Raw genomic sequence first — 23,779 nt, 5'->3', positions numbered from 1 at the left:
GGACCAGTGATGACAGTGGCAATACCCGGAGGGTGGAGAGAAGGTGTGGTAGAAAGGGGTAACCGATTACAAGGATCTACATATAACATCCTCCTTGGCGGATGGACAACAGAAAAGTGGGTGACTGGAGACATTGGACAGTATAAGATATGACAAAATAATAATTTATAAATTATTTAGGGTTCATGAGGAAGGGGGAATGGGGAGGGAGGGGGAAAATGAGCTGATATTAAGGGCTCAAGTAGAAAAAAATGTTTTGAAAATGATGATGGCAACAAATGTACAAATGTGCTTGACACAATGGATTGTGATAAGAATTATAAGAGCCCCCAATAAAATTATTTAATTTTAAAAAAACAAAAAAAAAGAAGATAGAAAAAATTGAAAAATATATATATATATACTTCATCAACCTTTTGTAGAAAAATGAACCATCTCCTCGGGTTCTGAGGATTGTCTTCTTATCATAAGAACCTACAACTAACGAATAAGAACTCGCTCTCATTAGGATTTATGCTGTCCATTTGCCAGTGAAACAGCTCAAGACTTATTATTTTTCCTTGAATCTTTGTTCAAAAGCAATGTTCAACTTATTTGTCTAAAATGTACAATTGCAATTACTACCAACACAGTCTCTTTCTGGGAAAAAGATCCTATCCGTAAACTTCCCAGGAGTCTATAGAGTGAAATTGACAATAAAAACAAAAACCTCCTAATCTTTTTCCCTTCACCAAATAGATTGAATACATCTAAAATGCAAACTTGACTTAGGCAGATTGAGGGTATGTTTTGATTTTGAATTTTAGATGAGTTGACATGACAAAAACATCACTTTCATGAAAACATGATAAAAGGCCCAAAACAATTATAAGGTTGTCTCTTCACATAGAACAAAGCTATTTTCACATTCTTTTTATATAGTAAAGCTAAACACGAGTATTCATTTTATATTTGGAGGGGGAAAAAAACCCAGAAATGTTAGAAACAAATTTCAGTTTTAGTGGGTGGTGGAGCAGGAGCTTAAGGTCACAGAAAGAGTGTACTCTCCTCTGAAGCTGACCTGCTCTGTGACTTTAGGAGAATTAAGTGAAATCTTTGAGTCATACGTTTCTCATCTGTAAAATATTGTTCTTACTTGCCATTCATCCAGCAACTACTCAAATGACCATATGAATAACAATGGAACCCTACCCAGTCCTCTGCCATCCTTGGTCAGTGGTATATTGAATAACTGGGATATTGGAGTTCTTTGTTGTGGTTATTGTACCAATCTATCCCATTGAGGGATTTGGTCATCTTCACTGACCTTGTACTTCATCAAGCATGATGCCATTTTCTAGGGATTCCGTGTTCCTGTTGGCATGTCCAAAATAAGCAAGACCAAGTCTTCCCATCCATGTTTCTAAGGAGCATACTTGGTGTGTTACCTTCAAGACTTACTTGTTCATTCTTCTAACGGTTCACCACACGTACAATATTTGTTATGAAGATATCCAAATGCATCAGTACTTCTGTCTCTGTTTCATTGTCCAGCATTTGCATGTGCATGAAGCCAGTGAAAAGACCATAGCTTAGTTCAAGTACAACTTGCCATCTTAAAACCCTCTAATTACATGATTGATAAGTCTTTATTCCAGCTTCCAACAAAAAAATAAAATGGACTCTAATCAACTCAGGAGGGAGCCCTGGTGGCCTAGTGATTATAGGTTGGGCTGCAAACCAAGAGGTCAGCAGTTTGAAATCACCAGCAGTGCTGAGGAAGAAACTCAAAGGGGCAGTTCTACCCTGCCCTATAGGGCCACCCTTTGTTGGCATCGACTCGATGGCAGTGAGTTTTGGTGAGAATCAACTCAGGATGACAATTCTCCAAAGTGATATAGTAGTCCACTTGGGCCAGGCTCAATCCACAAGTGGAGGGATTCTTGCTGTTGTTGAAAAGCGGACACTGTTTTTCCCATTGCGGGAAAGGGGAAACTAATAGACCCTCACTTAAAAGCACTTCTGGGTTTTTTCCAAAAGCAGTAATTAAAGGAAAAGTGATTAAACTGAGACATAATCCTCAAAGGTTACATACTTTCTAAAAAAAAGAAAAACATTCATCTAGAACAGTGGTTCTCAACCTGTGGGTCATCACCCCTTTGGGGGCCGAATGACCCTTTCACAGGGGTCGCCTGATTCATAACAGTAACAAAATTACAGTTATAAAATAGCAAGGAAAATAATTTTATGGTTGGGGGGGTCACCACAACATGAACTGTATTAAATGGTCACGGCCTTAGGAAGGTGAGAACCACTGATCTAGAGTCACCCGTGTTGTGAGAGTTGGGCATACACTGTTGTTAAGCTGTGCCAGCCAGTTCTGACTCATAAAGCTCCTATGTCTTACACTGTTCTCACAATCATTGCTATTTTTCAGCCCATTGTTGTCAATTCATCTTTTGAGGATCTTCCACTTTTTCACTGATCCTCTCCCTTACCTAGTACCATGTCCTTTTCCCGAAGGGGTCTCTCCTGATAATATGAACAGGCTACGTAAGATGAAGTCTGGCCATCATACCACTACGTCATTTTCCATTATATTTCTCCTTCTTCAAATCATTTTACCTGGGGCTCTTACAGCTCTTATAACAATCCATACATCAATTGTATCAATCACATTTGTGCATGTGTTGCCATCATCTTTGACAAAGCATTTTCTTTCTACTTGAGCCCTTGGTATCAGCTCTAATTCTTTCCCCTCTCTCCTCCATCCTCCCACCCTCATGGACCCTTGATAAATTAAAAATTATTGTTATTCATATCTTACACTGTCTGCTATCTCCCTTCACCCACATTTTTGTTGTTCATTCCCTGGGAGGTGTTGTATGTTGATCCTGGAGATCAGTTCCCCACTTCTTCCTCTTTCTCCCCCACTTCCTACCCTCATTGTCTCTCAACTCCCATTACTGTTCCTGAGGGGATTACCTGTCCTGGATAGGGATATAGGTCCATGCACATGTATTTACCATAGATACTCATGTATAAACCGAGTTTTTCAGCACCTTTTGTGTGTGTGTGTGTGTGTGTGTGTGGTAAAATTAGGTGCTTCAGCTAATATTTGGGTGGGCTTATACTTGAGTATATATGGTATATGTTAAGTATTAAGGTAGCAAACAGACACTAGGTCTCTATTCAAGCCCTTCCTCAATGCGAGTACTCTTTGTTCTAATAACCTGGCATTCGGTGATTCTTACCTTCCCGACATGATCACTGAAGACAAATGGTTGCATGAGCAAATGTGGTAATGAGAGTTAATGGTGCCCAGCTATTAGAAGATACAGTGTCTGGGGCTTAAAGACTTGAAATTAAACAAGTGGCCATCTAGCAGGGAAGAAACAAAGCCCACATGGAAGAAGCACACCAACCTGTGTCATCATGAGGTGTCCATGGGATCAGGTATCAGGCACCAGAAGAGCCAAAACAAACAATCATATAGATACAAATGAGGAGGGTTGGAGTAGAGACTCAAAGCCCATCTGTACACAATTGGACATTCCCTCACAGAAGGGTCACAAGGAAGGGACGAGCCAGCCAGGGTACATTATAGCACCGATGAAACATACAAAATTCCTCCAGTTCTTTAATGTTTCCTTCCCTATCATGACCCATTTCTACCTTATAAATCCAGCTAGACCAGAGCATGTACATTGGTATAGATAAGAGCCTCGACACACAGAATCCTATTATACTTCTTCTAAGACAGATTTGTTCTTTCCTCTGCCAGTTCATGCAACATTTAATATTATTTGCCAGCAACATAATTCAACTGACACAGTTCCTCTCCAGTCTTTCTTATCCAGTGTCCAGGTTTCACATGCATATGAGGTGATTGAAAATTACCATGGCTTACATCAGAGGTACCTTAGCTCTAAAGGTGATAACCTTGCTTTTTTAATACTTTAAAGAGATCTTCTCAGCAGATTTGTCCAATGCCACATACCATTTGATTTCTTGATAGCTGTCTTCATGAGCGTTATTTATGAATCCAAGTAAATTAAATCCTTGATGGTTTTAATATTTTCTCTATTTTCTGTGATATTAGGAGCCTTGGTGGAGCAGTGGTTAAAACACTTGCCTACAAAGCAAAAGGCCTGTGGTTCAAATACACAAGTCACTCATCAGCAAAAACAATGTGGCACTCTGTCCTTCAACCTTGACATTCTTGGGCATAAGAGCAGTTCTACTCAGCCTACAGTTTTGCTATGAATTAGAATGGATTCCATAAAGGTAGGACAATGACTTCATTTATTAGTCCAGATGTAAGCATTTTTGTTTTCTTTATGTTGAGGTGTAAGCAGTAGGAGCTTCAAGTCTTCTTTACTTTTAATAAGGAAAGTTGCGTTACCTGCTTATAGAAGTTTACCAAAAAAAACAACCTTTCTCCAATCCTGATGATATTCTTTATCAAAGTCTAGCTTCTTTGAAAAAGTATGGTGAAAGGATACAACTCTGGTACACACACCCTTCCTGATTTTTAGACCATGCAATATTCCCCTGTACTGTTTGAACGACTGCCTCTTGGTCTATGTACAGGTTCCACATGAGCACAATTAAATGGTCTGGAATTTCATTCTTTGCATGTTATCCATAATTTATTATGATGCACACATTGTCAAATTCTATTGCAGAGCTAATAAAAACATAGAGAAACATCTTTCTAGTATTCTCTGCCTTCAGCTAAGATCCATTTGATATCAGCAACTCATTGTCCCTTTCTTCTGACTCCAGCTTGAGTTCCAGTGTTCCCTTCCAATATGCTGCTGCAACATTTTGTGAATTATCTTCTTCAACAGTTTATTTGCATGTGATATTCATATTCTTAAGTTCTGCGGCCTCTGCTGCTGCCACTCTCTGCCACTGCTTCTCACCATCTCCCACCATCTTTCCTGTCCTGACTCTCTGACTCACGGATCAGGTGCAGGGATCCTAGGTTTCGAGGGCAGACTCTACTCCTGCCTGTTTTCTTTGGGTGGTTTTGAGAGCCCAGGTTCCCAACTCTAGAATGACTCATTTTAAACTTATTGTAATGGCTAAACTCACCAATCCTCATGTTAGGATTCCCTACCCCTTATTTGCATGTTCCCCAAGGGTGCCTTGTACCTTATTTACATAATTAGAATGCTATCCACTTATTTTTGCATGGTCTTACCCATGCATTTGGTGGAGTTACAAAGACTACAATTAGAAAAGCCATGTCAGGTACTTCCCTATATTTCACACAGTTACACCTTCTGTTCTATTCTTTTACTACATTATTTATTTCAATTCCTTTAGCTACCCCATGTTTAAGAGCAAACATCAGAGACCTTTCTGATGTCCATTTTGGTCTTTTCTTTCATGTTTGATTAATGGCCTTTTGTTTCCTTCATGTATGACGTCCTTGAGGACATTCTCATGGCATGTCTGGTGCTGGTCATCAGTGTTGAGTGCATCGCATTCATTCTAAAAACAGTCTCTAAATTCAGATGGAATATACTCAAGTTTATATTTTTGGCTCTCAGGCACTTGTTTCATCCTTCAGCTTCTATTTGAACTGACTTCTGAGCAATTGATGGTCTGTTTCACAATCGGCCCTTGGCCTTGTTCTGATTGATGATATTAAGTCTTTCCACAGATGTAATCTATGTGATTCCTTTGTACTCTGTCAGGTGAGGCTCACATGTGCAGTCACTGTTTATGTTGTTTAAGAAAGTTTTTGCAGCAAATAAATCAATGGCCTTGCAAAATCCAATCATGTGATTTCCTGCATGGTTTCTATCACAAAGGTCATATTTTCCAGATACCAACTTAGTTTTTGTTTCCAATTTTTGCATTAATAACAAGTATTGTCTGCATGAATGCATCCTGGTTGCATACTTGATTAATTTCAGACTACACTTATTGATAAAAGTCTTCAGTGTCTTCTTCTTTGATATTAGTGGTTGGTGTGTAAATGTCTTTTTAACTGGTCTTCTTTCTAAATGGCAGTATATTGTAAGATATTCTTTTTCAAAATTGTCTGTTGACTTTTTTCTTCTTAAAATCTAGTTTAGCTAAGAAAATCTCAACATGATTGCTAGCCAAGTGAGATTATTTTAAATTATACTTTTACACATGTAGAATCATGTGGATGTTTGTCTAAATTGTGCCGTGAACATCTTCCATCTTCTCCATAGTTACTGGTTCATGTCTGAGAGTCAGATTACCCAGTCTGGATGACTACTTGGTTCAAATAAACTACATAATTGCAAACTTTCCACTTCGTTTCTGTTGAGTAAACACAGTTTGTGTTACTGTGGTTTTGTAATACTACTGAGTCCACTCTCCTGTCCTGGCACAGAGGCCACCCAAGTCTGGCAGAGCAGGGGCAGCAGGATCCGCCTGGAGTATGAAAGCAAACAAAGGCAGCTGCTTTTCTCTGCTCTGTTGAATGTGGCAAGTTGCTCTACTTTAAACCTTTAAGCCTTTTGTGTTCTTTGATTGGCTAGTTCTCCTGATTGAAGCAGAAAGTCAATTTAGAGTATTAACCTGGGGTTCTGAGTACACACATTGCTGAGGAACATAGATGATTCCATTTCTGCTAAATTCAAGCACCCTGATAACTTGCCTAGATGCCTACCTTCTGAGACCCTTCTCTAATGATATCACCTTACCCTCTGTGTGTGTCTTTTGGAAAGTAGGGAATACAACTGTACCACCCCATAGATTCACTCCCATCAGTTTGTCATACAATGGAGACTTGCTCATTCGTTGCTCTTAAATAGCACAGGATCACCCATGATGGATAGGTTACAGTGGAGTTTCCAGATTAAGACAGACTAGGATAAAAAACCTGGCAATCTACTTCTAGAAATTATACAACAAAAATGTCAAGATGTGAATAAAACTTTATAGTACAGCTCTGGAAGTTGCATCTCCTAGGACAGAAGGCACTAAAACTCCACCGTGGCTGCAACATTGGCCTCAAACATACCACTGATCATGAAGATGGCATTGGATAGGGTAGCAGTTTATTCTGTTGTACCAAAGGCCATCAGGAGTGGGAGCTGACTTGACTACAACTAATAGTAATCCTCGAGGGGTTCTGTGATGCCTTACTGAATGAATACAAACCAGGTGCTAAGATTTTTGCCTGGCTCTCAGGAAATGTTTCCTGTGATTATTCCCTTACTGTGTTCGTTCGGGTAGACTAGAGAAACAGATCCATAGAGACTCATATGTGTATTAGAAAGAGTTTTACATATAAGAGCAGGTGAATATTGAGAAAACGTCCCAATCTAGGTCAGATCACATTGATAAGTCTGATATTACCCGCCTTGTCCAATACCAATATATAAAGTCCTCTTCAGACTCATGAAACACATGCCATGATGCCGAATGCAGAAAGATCACAGGTCAGTGGGTGGGAAGTCTTGTGGGTCCAGTGGTTGTGCAAGCATCTCAGCGTTGGCAGGAGTCTCCACGTGGCTTCTCCAGCTCAGGGCACTAGCGTAGTTTTCCAAGTATCTTGTCAGTAGAATATCTCCCAGGGAGTGAGAAGAGAGAGAATGTCTCCTGCCTACAAGGAGGAGACACAGGAGTTCCCAGGATCTTCAGGAGAGGGCAATGCCCACACAGAGGCCTCTATGGCTATGCATGGCCTGATTGACAGGCTAGACTCCACCGCTTCACTCATAATCCTCTCAAATTGACAACAGATTATATAACTACCACATTTACTATGCTTTTCTTCCATGGTTTGTCCCACTGTGATTTTATATGGGACCTCCATGTGGATCCTGCTTCTGGCGATGTAATGGTTAAAAATGGACCGCTGTTCAAACCCACTAGCCACTCCAAGGCAGAAAGACGAGGTTTTCTGCTCCTGTACAGATTTACAGCCTTGGAAACCCAAATGGGAAGTTCTACTCTATCCTATATGGGTCACTGTGAGTTGGAATCAACTCAGTGAGCAGTGCGTTTTGGAATTAATGCAGCCTCATTGGCCTCATCTTTTAGGCTCTAGATCCCTCGGTACACTCTCCTAGACCACTACCCTGTGCCCATGACTAGCTGCCCAGGAAGCTCCTCCAAGAACAATATGCAATATTTAGTTGAAAAGCCTCTTTGTACAGCCTTGCCTGAGGGAAGGCTGGCAGAGGCATGGGTGACTTGGACCTTGCTTCCTTGATAACCTTCCTAAGGCTTAAAATATGAGAATTCTGCAGCCCTGTACAAATAGACTCCGGGGCAGTGGGTTTGGCTTGAGGGTTTGTACAAACCCTTACGCCCCTCTCGCACCATATACTGAGTGTGGAGTTTGAACCATGGCTCTTGCCCAGAGTCATACAGGACGTCAGTAACAGAGCCAGAAGCTGGGGCCAGCGTTTAGCTTTCCTCTGGTTATGTTCCACCCACTCAACTCTAAGGGCAGAAAAAAGGGACACCACAGACATTTCATCAACCTGTCTCTTCTGTCAAGTTGAGTTATTCTCAAATTGTGTAAGCCTTATGTAAACAATATCACTTCACACACGGGTTCCGTAAGTACATTTTTCAGTGTGTTTCTCACACAGCAGGTTGTCTATGGATGGGTATATAAAAAGTGTCAAGATTTCAAACGTAAGAAAACACTGAAAGGGCAGCCGTCCAGCAGAATTACAGTCATTTTTGCCCCGAGGCACAGGAGCATAGGTTCTTTCCAGCTGGAAAGCCATAGGTGACACTCATTACCAAGTGCTGAGAGTCGGATCTGTTCCCTGCTCGGCCCACTCTCTGGGTTCTACAGGCTGACTGGTTCAGCTCTTTGTTTGTTTGAGAAATTTATTTCATTTTAGCTATTGAAAATAGACACAGCAGAACACACTCCTATTTTATCATCTCTGTCTGAAATTCAGTGACGAAGAGTTACATGCCTCAAATTGTCTAACCTTGGCTTACATGCTACCCTTCCCGCCCCACTCACATGAAGCAAAGATTCCTAGCTAACCTTTCAAGTTGCTGTTGTCCGTTTTATCCCATAGAAATAGTGTTGTTATTCCTTTTGCAGAGTATGGCATACAAACTGACCCCCTCCCTAGAAGTGTGTGCGACAGAGGACAACACTAAACCTACAGGTTGGGGAGAGGGGCCAGCCTGCCACACCCACATGGAAGCAAACCAAAAAGGAACGAGAGAGTGAGATTCTAGCCCCCATATCACCACACCAAGCCCTAAAGACAATGTCCCTGCACAGAGCTGCTAAGGCACAGAGAGGACTGTAGGACACACAACAGCTTGAGACATAATGACTCCTCACTGGAGCTAACAGAGACAAATGACAATACTGGGGACACAGGGCAGGGAGTGAGTCCAGTCTGAACCCCACGCAGCAGGGGGAATCAAGAAGGGAACAAAGGGAACATAATAGATCAGCAACGGGAGCAGCCACAAAGTCCCCGAGGAGCCCCCAAAATGGACTTCAGGCTAGGAGGGCCAGTTCCTAGAACCCACCTCCCCACAAGGACCAGTCAGCAGACAGACCTGGAATTATCCATGCTCTGTTGGTTTGTTTGGAGGTGGTTTTTTTCCTAGTTATTATTATTTTTCTTTATATATATTTTCTATTTCTTTTGTTATTCAATTTTTTGTTTTCTTTTTGTCTTGTCCACATTATTATTGGCTTGCTTACCTATATAAGATAGACATGGGAAGCAAGCCTAAGGAGAAAGCAATGGGACTGAAAGATCTGGAGGGGCTTAGGGGGAGGAGGAGAATGAGGACGGGAGCTGTGAGCAAACAATGCCACAGACAGAGGTACAAGTAGGGAATTAAAATCAACAATGAGGAAGATGTAGAGATCCTGGGGGGTTGGAGAAACAGCAATCTGGCTGAGAAGAGTTACTAAGAGGCACAAGAAGGGCAAGTGGGAAAGGAATAAGGTGGGAAAGAAATAAGGTAAAAGGAAACAGCAAAAATCTAGGAAGCAAGCTATGGATAGAGGCATAAACATAGGTGTTCATTTATGTAAATACATTAATTCATAAAAATAGAGGTATTGGCATAGGTACATATATTTATATGGCAATACATTGAGGAAGTGGACAGATACTGGGCCTCTGCTCAAGCCCTCCCTCAATGCAAGAACACTTTGTTCTAACAACCTAGCACTCTGTGAAGCTCACCCTCCAGTACAGTCGCCAAAAACAAAATGGGTGCACAAGCAAATGTAGTGAAGAAAACTGATGGTGCTCAGCTATAAAAAGATATAGCGACTGGGGTCATAAAGGCTTGAAGTTACACAAGTGGCCATCTAGCCGAGAAATAACAAATCCACATGGAAGAAGCACACCAGCCTGTGTGATCATGAGGTGTTGACAGGATCAGATTACAGGCATCAGAAGATCCAAAACAAACAAACAAACAAGCAAAGAAAATAAAACGTATTGCTGAGAACAAGGGAAGTCAGAGCAGAGACCCAAACCCATCTGCAGACAATGCAACATCCCTCACATAAGGTTGCAAGGAAGGGATGAGTCAACCAGGGCAAAGTATAGCTCTGATGAAACACAAAATAGTCCTCTGGTTCCTTGAGGCTTCCTCATCCCCCACTATCATGACCCCAACCCTACTTTCACTGCAGGCTAGGACAGAGCATGCACACAGGTAAAGATAAGAGCTCAGGACACATGGAGTCCTGGTCAGATAAACCCCTCAGGAACAGAATTGGGAGTAGCAATACCAGAAAGGGAAGGGGAAGGTGGGGAAGGGAGGAGGCAGTAGAAACTTCTGGGGAAAGGAGACAGCAGTCAGTGTAAGATATGATGATAATAATTTATAATTTACCAAGGGGTCACTAGGGTGGGAGGGGGTGAGAGAGGGTAAAGAGAGGAGCTGATACCAAGGGCTCAAATAGAATGTAAATGTTTAGAAAATAATGACGGCAAATATGCTTGATACAGTTGATGTATGGATTGTTATAAGAGCTGTAAGGTCCCCCAGTAAAATGATCTTTTATTTTTAAAAGTATGGCATAGTAGTTACACATTGGGCTACTACCCCAAGATCAGCAGTTCGAAACCACCAGCTACTGCAAGGGAAAGAAAATCAAACCAAACCACACTAACTGCCATTGAGTCACTTCTGGTTGGTAGTGACCTTATATAGCTTCCACAGAGCAAGTGGTGGTAGTTTTGAACCACTAACCTCACAGTTAGCAACCCCACAAATAACCACTACGCCTCCAAAACCCCTTGTCCTAAAGGAGAAAAACAAAGTTTTCTACTCCCATGAAGAGTTTCCGGTCTTGGAAACCCACAGATGGCGGTCTACCCTGTCCTCTAGAGTCACTGTGCGTTGAAATCAAGTAAATGGCAGAGTTGAGTTTATGCTCAAGGTAATAAACATTCTCTCCTAATAAAGCTAAATGACCTCAAGGTCATGGTATCTTATGCTTGGGGGCTATCATTTTCTCTTTTTCTCCTTTTCCTTTCCCACTCTTTGGCCCCCTTGCCTTATTATTCTCTGTGGGCAGTAACCATTACCTCTCTGTCTCCACCCCCCTCACTCCCCTCCCTTCCTCTCTCTTAAATAACTTGTAGTACGACAAGTTCACAGGTATTTATTTGCAGTTATCATTTCTAAGGAAGGAGCATTTCTTTTAAAGCTCACTAAACCACTCAAATTCATTACATAAAATGGTCTTCCTATCCGATGTGTATTTATAAGGTTACTGAATTTTATAGTACTTTGTGCAAAAGACAGTGTTTTCTTCCTCCTAGGTACTGACTAAAAATCATTAAATTAGCTTTCACTATAATAAAATGAAAGCATTTACTTGATTGTTAAATAATTTAAAGCAGGTTCACTAAGGTATATTGCCACAATTTAATATGTTGCAGTATAAAATGAAGATGCTAAAACCCTGACAAAGAACAGCTTCAGAATCCAGCAGCCAGTACTATAATTTATATATATTATGCTGATTAAGACATTATGTTAAAAAAATAGACTTTCTTGCTTCCAATTTCTTCTCTAACCAATCCATCGGACCCACAGTTACCAAGCTTAATCTTCCAGAAACACCACTTTATACGCATTACATTCCTTTTCAATTCTGTCGCTTACTGTAATTTAGAGCATCGCTTCTCCGGGGAATATCAAAGCCCTTCAAGGCATTGTTAAAACAGATTGCTGGCCCCCTCCCCAGAGCATCGGATCCGGTATAACTGGGGTGGGGTCTGGAAATTACCTTTTTAGTAAGTTCTCAGGTGAAGCTAAGGGGCATTTGCTGCTCAGTCCAAGGTTCACCTTCCAAGCAGAGGCCTTCCCAGTATAGAGCCAGGCCAATATACCTCACCAGCCATCTATCAGTGAAGGCTTATCTGTTTTAACGAGGTTGATGTCAGAGATGATTTCAAAACAGATGATACAGTGAAAAAGGCCCGGCTACAAGATAAGGAAATCAACCAGGGAAGACCGTATGAATCACAACCGTCCAATACACAACCTGATCATGGGATGGTGCAGGAGCAGGCAGCTGGTCCTTAAACTGACCCCCAACTCACGTTAACACTTCATACAAGAGACAGAGAAACACTGCCGAGACTTGGGCCAACAATATGTTGTTTGAGAATATGACTGCTATGATCCCCCAATACACTGTATTGAATGCCAATCTTTGCCATGAAGCTCAATTCTAACATTTCCATGGGTTTTTATTCAGCCGGACTTAAAGATTCCTCATGTCTCTGATAATGATAGTGTTGCTTTCCTCTGCCACGTATTGGTTGATGGTGTAAACCATCTTGAATGTCATTTGTCTCTCCACAGAAGCAGTCCCGTAAACGAACTAGCCAGACAATGCAATGCGTAGCTTTGCAGCTCCTAGACTGGGTTTACAGAGCAAATCTAAATCTAACTGTTTCTCTCGGGTTTTGTTTCTTTTTCTAATTACCAAGGAAGTGGTCAGTTACTAAGTGGTATCTAGATTGCTTCAGCCATCTGCCAGGTAGAATCAGACTGACATTGTGGTCAATTCAGCTAACCAATGACCTTTTGCTGATCCGTCAATATGAAGATACGTTTGTCCAGTCCTTAAAGTATCGGTTTTATTTTTTATGTTATGCCATATATAATTTAACAGGACACATTAGGTATAAGGTGTTATATATAAAATGGTAACGATGCCATACAGAAAAGAATATGGCACAAATTTAAAAACTGATATCCATAATCATGCACAAATTAATCATACTGCGTTTCTCATATGTAAGTCACTACATCTTCATTTCTGAGTTTGCTGTGTATGCTAAGCTGCGAAGCTCACTTACCAGGAAGCTGATGGAGTTTAATCTTCATACACATTATTGGTATGAAATGGGTCCCTTGGGAAGCTTGGTAAAAAGCCCTAATATTGAGTTCTTGGGATCATATATTTTTGTAAATTTTGCAAGAGTAAAATATGTTTGAAATCTTTTTCATAAAAAGAGCCTCCCAAATTGAATAAACACAAAACCCTGTACAACCTGGTCTAGCCTGGAGAAAATTCATGTTTATAGATCAAAGAGGAGTAGAGCCCGCAAGTCACAAGCAGAATTTAGGGCCTTGAAAGAGTTTATCACCCTCCCCCAATTTTCTGCTTTGCTTTGAATCTATACATAGGACAATGAACCTATTAAATCAAATGAAGACACATGTTTTGCTATTTGCAAATTGGCAGCCATCTTATTCACTTGTGAAAATGAACAATATTAATTTGTATTCTCATTGATTTTCTGTGATTCCTATTATAAATAACATTACTTGGAATACAAGCAATTATGAGTTTAACAGAAGTTATCTTTGCAAATCAATGTGAATCTTGTTGGATGGGGGAGAGGAATGAATATTTTGCACTTACTTTAGGAAATGCATCCAAAGATGACTGGAAAGAAATATTTGAATGATGAGGCATCATTAAAGGGAGGAGAAAAAGGCAGGAAAAACTCACATTTTTATGACCAGTTTGAAGAACTAATAAGCTTTAAACCAATCAACAAGTCATCCATGTTTGTGTGCATCATCAAAACATGTGATATGGAGGAGTAATGGTTCACTATCAAAGACGATACATCACACAACCCATTTGCTGCCACAAAGAACATGCACTCACAGGGGGAAGACTTACTAAAGGCACAAACTAGAGCAGATAGTACTGAACCGTTGGAGTTGATGGTCAGAAAAAAATGATCTACAAATACGGAGTTTGACTAGTGCCTACACAAATTTATTTCAAAAACAGAAAGCAGTGTTTTCTTTGAAAGCAATTCATTGTGAGCAATTTGTCATCACAAATAGCTTCTGGCACTTGACCAGTTCTTTTCAGAGACTTGCTTTAAAACAAATGGCCATTAAAATCTAACAATGTCAAAATGGAAAATTCTTACTGTGGTTCATTCTTAATATAAAATCTGCTTACATCATTATATTCATCGAGAGAGACTGGCAAACATCATTTAAAAATCAAAGTCATTTTCATGAGCAATATATCACAATTTAGATGGTACTTTCATCAGATGCATTTTTTCCTTTCCCATGGGGAAGGTTCTAATTGTTTTCCTTCAAGCAGTAAATAATTTCTAAGAACAAAGATTTACATTGTTTTTACTGTGATTTCTTGAGGAAATGATAGCAATAAAATGAATTCATATTTTTGGTAGATATTAAAAATTGAGCTTACCACTATAAAGCCAAAAAACACAAAATGCAAAAGGCAGGCCTCATAAAAATATTTATTCAAACCCCTTGTAATTTAAGTGAAATGGCCATTAAATAATCACTAAGTGCACAATTTCTGGCCCAAAAAAGTCTTTCCATGTGTTCTATTTGAAAAGCTGACAGACAGATGTTAAAATTACCAAGGATGAAATTAAGGAGCGACAATTTTAGATATTGGCTACATGAATGTAACTGAATAGCACAGTGGTTCTCAACCTTCCTAATGCCGTGACCCTTTAATATAGTTCCTCTTGTTGTGGTGACCCCCCCAACCATAAAATTATTTTTGTTGCTACTTCAGAACTTTAATTTTGCTACTGTTATGAATCGGGCGACACCTGTGAAAGGGTCGTTCGACCCCCAAAAGGGTCACAACCCACAGATTGAGAACCGATGGTAAAACATTGGCAATGGGAAGATTTCTGATGATTGCCCCAATTACAATATACAGTATGAAAGGTTTGCACAGTGGGAAAAATAATTAATCTAATAAGAAAAGATTAAGAATTATAGGAAAAGCGGGGAGAGTGGGTGGAAATGAGTTGCTGATACCAAGGGCTCAAGTAGAAAACAAATGTTTTGAGAATGATGATGGCAACAAATGTACAAATGTGCTTGACATAATGGATGGATGTCAGGATTGTGATGAGTTGTACGAGCCCCCAATAAAATGATTTTTAAAAAAAGAAAGAAAATATACCCAAATATGCAAATATTTAAAAAGAGTTACAATGTACTTAAATTAAGACATTCTGAATCATCTCATTTTTGTCTCATATACATATATGAAAGATAAATCCTAAATCAATACTTATCAAAATATAATCAGAAGCCATATTGGGGTGGTAGGTTTCCAAGTGACTTTCATTTTCTTCCTCTTGCTACTTGATTATTTGTAAAATGACCTTTAAATAAAATATTTTAAAATGTACCGTACAGTGGCAAATGATTTTCAGTTGTACAGATACAGTTTCTAATTGGATAATGTAATATTTAGGGTGATTTTCCACATTGTAAAGTAAGTGATTTCCTTTCTTGCATTCCAGTCCCCAATTCAGTGTAACATTTTACTAGAATATGTATGAAGGCATATTAAAATTACTCAGTCAATTAAATAACCATAGTGTTCAAGTAGACAAGAAAGAAGACAAACAAGAACACCCATGCCTCATCACCAGGGAAGATGATTACATTGTTCTGGTGTGCATTTGGGCACCAATACTTGAAGCATTAACGCTGCCTATCCTCCAGGTGAAGCAATAATTGAGGATTGAGATTCCCCACCCCAAAAACATACCCCAAGTGAATAGAGATGTGATAACATTTATATAGAGAGAGACTTAATTATTCTAAATATAAGAGGAAAAAGGGGGGCATTTCCTGTATATGATGTTGGCACTCTTAAAAATATTAATTATGTACCTGAAAGGCCTTCCATATTAAGCAGAAGGGGCATTCTCTGAGTAGGACTGAAGAAACAGAAAGGAGAAAGCACAGCGTGCAGCTGTGAGATTTTGTTTCCTGCTCAGGAAAAATGCCACAGAAACAGTTGTGATGTTGAACACAGCTTACGAGAACAGCGCTATGGGAAAAACTCAAGTGTACGATTGATTTTCTCATTTCCAAAAGGGTGAAATGTTGATTGATGACAAACTTCATTCTGAACATCTGTCAACTTCCCAAACAGATGAAATGTTGACAAAATGCATGCATTTGTGCTCGAAGACTAACAATGGACCACTGAATAAATGAGGAAGTTATCAGGACTGTCCTGGAGCTCAGTTCAGGCCTGATTTGTGGCAGATTGGGGACTGGTGTTGCCACCATGACAATCTACCTGCTCATGTAGCCATCTCAATGTGCCAGTTTGGCGCAGAAAAACAGCATGCCCCACTTGCCCCCCACACCATACTCACATAACCTCACTCCATGCGACTACTTTTTGTTTCCACGAATTAAGAGGAGGGATATGAAAGGACAGCGATTTGAGGATGTACAAGAGGTGAAGAAACAAATCACGAGACAGTGCTGTCAGCCATTGTCAGCCATCCAAACAGATGAGTTTGAAAAATGTTTCCAAGAATGAAATTGCAGATTTGACAAATGTATTAAGTGTAATGGAGGGTACTTTGAAGATGATAAGGTTGTTTTGTAAAAAAAAAAAATTAAATACATAGGTTTGAAAACAAAATATGGTTGGGGGGTACCCACTTGTAAATACACTCACTGCCCAGCCATTGAAATATAGGATTTCAGTTGAACACATGAACTCAAAAGTCAGGAGCCAGGGAAAAAAAGAACAGCTGCTGTCATTTGACTATTAGATTTCCTATTGGTGATCTCTTAGTCTAAACCAAACCAAACCTAAAAACAATAATAAAAAGTAAATTACCGCTGCATTCATTCTAACTCATAGCAACCCTACAGGATTGAGCAGACAGCCTTGTCTTTCTCCCCTGGAGCGGTTGGTATGAGAGACTCTCAGGCTTTGCAGTTAGCAGCTCAAACCTTAACCCACTACACCATCAGGGCTCCTTCCCGTGGTCTAGAGGTATCGAGAAACTTCTGTTCCCACTAAAGATAATTCTGCCTTAGTGGAGGTCTGCTTCCAATTAACAACTCAACCAAAGTCCACGGTCATGTAGCCAGTCCGACTCACAGCAACCCTCTAGTCCTAGGTAGGACTGTTCCATATATAATCGGTAGGAAAGCGCATTGCCATATCTTTCTCCCCTAAAGCAACTAGTGAGTTCAAGCCACCAACCTTTCAGTGAGCAGCCAACCACTTAAATGCTGGATCACCAGGACTCCTTTCCCAGTAACAGCAATCACTTAAAGAATGAAATGAGACGATACTCTCCCAGCATGGCCACTCTCATTAAAAGCATTAAGTTAAAGCAGTCGCTGAGGTACCAAATCATCAGCGCCAGTATTTCACCTGGGAATTTGATAAAACTACATATAGATTATGAAGCTCCACCACAGACCAAACAAATCTGATTCTGAGTGGAGTGGGGCTCAGCAATCAGAATTAACAAGACCACCATGTGATTTCAATGCAAGTTAATCACTGACATGAAAACATTTCCCATGTGTATTGAGCACATATGCTCTAGGCACACTTTTCTAAGCCTTTTAATGCATTCTGATGGAATATCAATTGAAATGTTTCAACAAGCTGATGAAGCACTCCCTTCTTTATCCCAAGAAATTTGGAAGACCTGTCCAATCTAGTGGAAAATATCCATATTTTGTGTAAATTATGGGTTAATATCACATTAACCTAACATGCAAGTAAATTTGTGTTGAAGATAATTGAAAAAACAGCTACTGTAATACATTAACCAGGAGCTGCCAGAAATTCAAGCACGATTCAGAAGAGAATGTGGATCAAGCAATGTCCTGGCTGATGGAGCTTGGCTGAAAACAGAATATCAGGATGATGTTTACTTGTATTTTGTTTTTTATTATGCAAAAACTTTCAGTTGCATGGATCATAACAAATCATGGAGAGCATTGTAAAGAACACTTCTTCGTGCTCATGTAGAACCTGTCCATGGGCCATGAGGGAGTCATAATGCATGGATTGAAATCAGGTGTGCATCAGGGTTATGCCTTCACCATACACATGTCATCTGCATGCTCGACTAATCATCTGAGAACGTGGACTATATGAAGAAGAACTCAGCATTAGGATTACAGCAAGGCGTATTTACAATCTGTGATACGCAGATGATGCAAACTTGTTGACTAAACACAGAGGACATGAGATGCTTGCTTACGAAAAATCAATGACTGCAGCCTTCAGTGTGATTTGCAACACATTATAAAGAAAACCAGAGTCTTCAGAACTGTACCAACAGATAGCATCATCATAAACAGAGAAAAGGTGGAACTTGGCCAGAATTTTACTTTGCTTGTGTCCACAGTCAACGCCCATGGAAGCAGTCCTCAAGAAATCAAATCATGTACTGTGTGGGGCAGATACACTGCGCAATATCTCCTTAAAATATTTAAGACCAAGGATGTCATTTTTTTGAGGACTAAGGTATGCCTGACCCCAGCCAATATGTTTCAATGGCCTCATATGCATGTAAAATACTGACAATGAGTATGCAAAACCACAGAAAAATTGATGCATTTGAATTATGGTGTTAGTGAACAGTATTTAAAATCTGTGAACTATTGCTAGGCAAAAAAAAATAATAAACAAATGTATCTTGGAAGAAGTATAGCCAGAATGCATCTTCTTCTATTAGAATTTATGTTTTCACCCCAGCTTTTAGGGTATACAATTCAATACCTATAGTTCTATTTCCTTCTGCCTTTTATAAAGGATTTGACTGAAATTTCCCTTTTAATTTGTATCTTACATATGTGAGACATCATCCTAAGCCACTGTCCGTATAACCCTCATTCTCTGAGTGTCGGTCTTGATTTATAGTATGTGTTTTTGTTTTGTTTTCTCTGATAGTGTCAGTTTTAAGCTCCCAACCAGATATCACTGAACATACAAAACTCACTGCCATTTCACCAATTCTTTCTCATAGTGACCCCAGAGGACAGAGTAGAACTGCCCGTCTGGATTCTCGATACTGTTACTGTTAACAGGCATACAGAGCCTCACTTTCTCCAGAGGAATTGTTAGAGGTTTCAAACTGCTGACCTTGTAGTTAGCAACCCAATGGGTAACCACTACACCACATGAGGCTCCATAAACATACTATTAATGAAAAATTTAGTAATAAACAAATACATATTGTAGTAACCATTATGCATATAATTCTATCATACAGATAAAATAATATCAGTAATTGCAAAAGTGTAGTAATAGGAAATGATAGATTTTGCTGTTAAATTGAATAAAAGGGGAACCGATTTTCTAGACAATAAATTGGAAGGAGATGAGGGAATCTGGCCGCCAGAAGGAAGCACAGGAAGATCCCAGGAACTCCCAGAGAGGCTGCGCTAGGCGGGTATCCTGCACTTCCTGGCACGAGAAAGCCAACTTAAAAGCAAAATAGACCCCCGTTTCTTAAAGCGGAAGAACAGCAGCAGCTGCTGACAGACTCCACTTTACAATGGACCAGTGGCAAAAGACACGTCTGTGAGTCCCATTGCTCTACCACACAGCCAATTTTCCTAGTCTCCAGGGGAGCCCAGCCAGCCAAACCTCTTACCTCACTTGTCTTTGGGGGCCCAGTGTGGATAGCAGATCCCCTGGGTAGCTTGCTATAGAAATTCTCAATATACAAGATACACTATTCCCCATTTTGTTTCCCTTCCTCCTTCTCTCTTGCTTTGTTCTCTAGTGCTCACCACATTATGTTACCACCTCCCACATGCAGCACACATGTGTACACAATGACACAACCAAAGAAGCAGGAATCCCCACCCACAAGCCAATTTTCATTTACTTTATTTTATTTTCCTTGGTTTATGTACTTTTGTACATAGCCCCCCCCAGTCCTCTCTCACTTCCTCTTCCAGTGCAAGCCCACCCTCCTGAGAATACACATTCTCCCAAGGCAAAAACAGGAAGGCCTATATAGATTTCAGCACAGCCTCCCAAACAAGGCCTCCCCCCCACCCCATCCTGCCGCCCAAGTTCACTGACCCATCCACATTCACAGTAGAACAGTAAGAAAACTTCAGCGTGCACACTGAAGTCATGTGTCTTTTGTGTCTCTATTCTTCCCTGTATATCCACCCGTTATCTCTTTATGCTTGCTCTTATTTGCCTCATGAAATTTATTTCCATGAAACCTATTATTACTATTCTTAAAATACATCTTCTTGTTATTTTTACAAATCTTTTAGCCTACCAGATAGTTGCTTATTATTAACATCATTACTTTTTTTTTATTATCACTCTTCTTTCCCCCCACATTCCCCATTTATCTCCCATTTTCTCCATTTCACCACAGCATGTTTTCTGGCTACTATTACACATCTCCCATGTCACTTGCAGAGCCAGTTACCTCTACATGACTCAGTAGCTAATAAACCACTAATAACTATATCACAATGTCAAGGAAACAGCAGTGAACCACAGTAACCACACACACACACACACACAAAATCAAGAAACACAAACAACCAATAATCATCCAAATCCAGTGAAGTGCTCACAAGAAGATGCCCTGGAACTACCACCAACGGAATTGAAAAGAATGATGTGCAGTTTCCTTCAAGAAATGTGGGGGAAACTCATGAGAACAATGGAAGCAATTGGAAAAACTAAAATCCTTAAATCAAAAGGAATCTAAGAAGATGCACAATGAGAGAGTAGAATTAGGAAGCTTAGTAAAAGACCTGCCGAATAGAACGGAAGTAAAGGACAATCAAATTAGTGAGCTAAAAGACAATCCATATGACTACAATCAGTGAGAGAAACAACCAACAAAAAGTAAAGGAATCAGAAGAAAGCCTGAGAACGATGTGGGAAACTATCAAGAGAAAAAAACCTGCATCCCATTGGGAGCCCAGAACAAGAAAAAAAAAAATCTATGGAGAAAATAGAATCAGAAATCATGGAAGAACATTTTACAACAACACCGGGGGGGGGGCGGGGATAACTATGCAAGAAGCTGAGAGCATGGTCAGTGTAAGATATGAAAACAATATAATTTATCAAGGGGTCATGAGGGTGGGAGAGGGGGAGGGAGAGGGAAAAGAGGAGCTGATACGAAGGGCTCAAATAGAAAGTAAATGTTTAAAAAATGATGATGGCAACATATGTACAGATACGTTTGATACAATTGATGTATGGAATGTTATAAGAGATGTAAGAGCCCCCAATAAATGATTTAATTAAAAATTATTATTATTTTCAAAAAGCTGAGAGAACCCCAAATAGGATAGACCCTCCGCAATAAAGAAAAACTTCATGATACTCATACGTCATAGTCAAACCATCCAATTTCAAGGAACGGCAGCTAGAGAAAAAAGGCATAGTCAACTACAAAGGGAAATTGATCAAGATAAGCTCTGGCTTCTCATCAGAACTTTACAGGAAAGAAGATAGTGGAATTACACATACAAAATCCTGCACAGAAAATAAACAAACAAGAACTGCCAACCCAAAACCCTGTATCCAGAAAAATGATCTCTCAAATACAAGGGAGAAATAGAGACACTTCCAGACAAAGACAAACTAATGGAATTCATTACAACAAGATCAGAATTAGAGAAACGATGCACTGGATAACTATGGATAGAGAATCAACAATATAACAGCAGAAAAATTTGAGAGTATCACGGAGCATGATACCACCCAGAAAGCAGTACAAGGAAAGTGGTGCTCAACGCAACGCAGAAGTAGAGGAGGAGCAGAGACCAAAATAAAACCTGGAGGAGGAGAAGAAACCAAAAACAAACAGGACAATGACAGCAACAAACCTGCATATATCAATAATGACATTGAATGTCAATGAACTAAACATACCAATAAAAAGATAGAGAGCATCACACTGGGTAAAAAATAAGGCCCCCTTACATGAAGTTTCCTATAAAAGACACATCTTAAACTTAAAAGGGACAAGTAGTCTAAAAATCAAAGGAGGTAGTCTACCAAGTTAATAAATGACCATAAATAACCATAAAACGACATGAGTGGCTATATTAATCCCTGATAAAATAGACTTCAAAGTGAATAATAAAATAAGAGACAAGAATAGACACTATATAATTATTAAAGGCACAACACACAAGGAACATATAACTTTGATTTTAATAAATATATACACACCCAAAGAAAAACTCTTGACAGGCAATCAGCAAGTTCCCCAAGAGTCAAAGAAAGAAATAAAAAATTCAATAATAACAGTGGGAACTTCAACACATCAGTTTCAAGGAAAGACAGATCATCAGAAAATAAATTCAATAAAGAAACAGAAGAGTTAAACAATGCAACCAACAAGGTAGATCTCCTAGACATATACAGAGCACTTCACCAACACAGTACATAATCTTCTCCAGCACACATGACACATCCTATAGAATATATCACATGCTAGGCCATGAAGCCAGGCTCAAAAATATTTTTTAAATTAAGAATCATTGAGATCCTGCAATCCATTTTCCCAGATCATAATGCTATAAAACTGGAGATCAAAAATAGAAATAATATGAACATAAGACAAACATATCAAGACCAAGCAACATCCTACTTAAAAAAAGAGTGGATAATAGATCAAATACAATAAAATTTAAGAATTTCTTTGAAACACATGAGAATGATAATACATCATATCAAAACCTTTGAGATACAGAAAAAGTAATTATCAGACGACAACACGTAATAATCAATGCACACATGGGGAAAAAAGGAGAAATCCAAAATTAACATCTTAACACAATACCTCCAATAAGTAGAACAAGAACAACAATATAAACTCTTTAACAATAGATAAAATAAATCATAAAGATTAGCGAATAAATGAATGAATGAATTGGAAAGCAGAACAACAATGGGAAGAATCAAGTCAAGAAGTTAGTTTTTGAAAGAACTAACAAAATTGACAACCCCCTTGCAAATTTTAAAAATAAAAAGAAATACCTAGAATTAAGGCATGAAAAGGGCAATATCACACAGATCCAAATGAAATGAAAATAATAACAGAACACTACTACAAAGACTGTACTCCCACAAGATTGACAATCTAGAAGAAATGTACAAATATCTAGAAATACAACATCTAACCAAAATAACGCAGACTGATGGTGAAAACCTGAACGGACCCCTAACAAAAGAAATAGAAAAAGTAATCAAGAAACTTCCAACCAAGAAAATCCCAGGACCAGATGGCTTCAGAGGAGAAATCTAACAAGCATTCAAAGATGAGCTCTCATGAATTCTACCTAGACTATTCCAGGATGTGGAAAGGAACAGCAAGCCCAAACTCGCTTTATGAAGTGAGTGTAATCTCATACCCAAACCAAGCAAAGACTCCGGAAAAACATGTAATTAAAAACAAATATTCTTCATGAGCATGGATGCAAATATTCTCAACAAAATTCTAGTCAATAAAATCCAAAAACATCA

The sequence above is a fragment of the Tenrec ecaudatus genome, chromosome 2 (genome assembly GCF_050624435.1).
Source record: "Tenrec ecaudatus isolate mTenEca1 chromosome 2, mTenEca1.hap1, whole genome shotgun sequence".
Classification (NCBI taxonomy): domain Eukaryota; kingdom Metazoa; phylum Chordata; class Mammalia; order Afrosoricida; family Tenrecidae; genus Tenrec; species Tenrec ecaudatus.
This window is presented reverse-complemented; position numbering follows the sequence as displayed.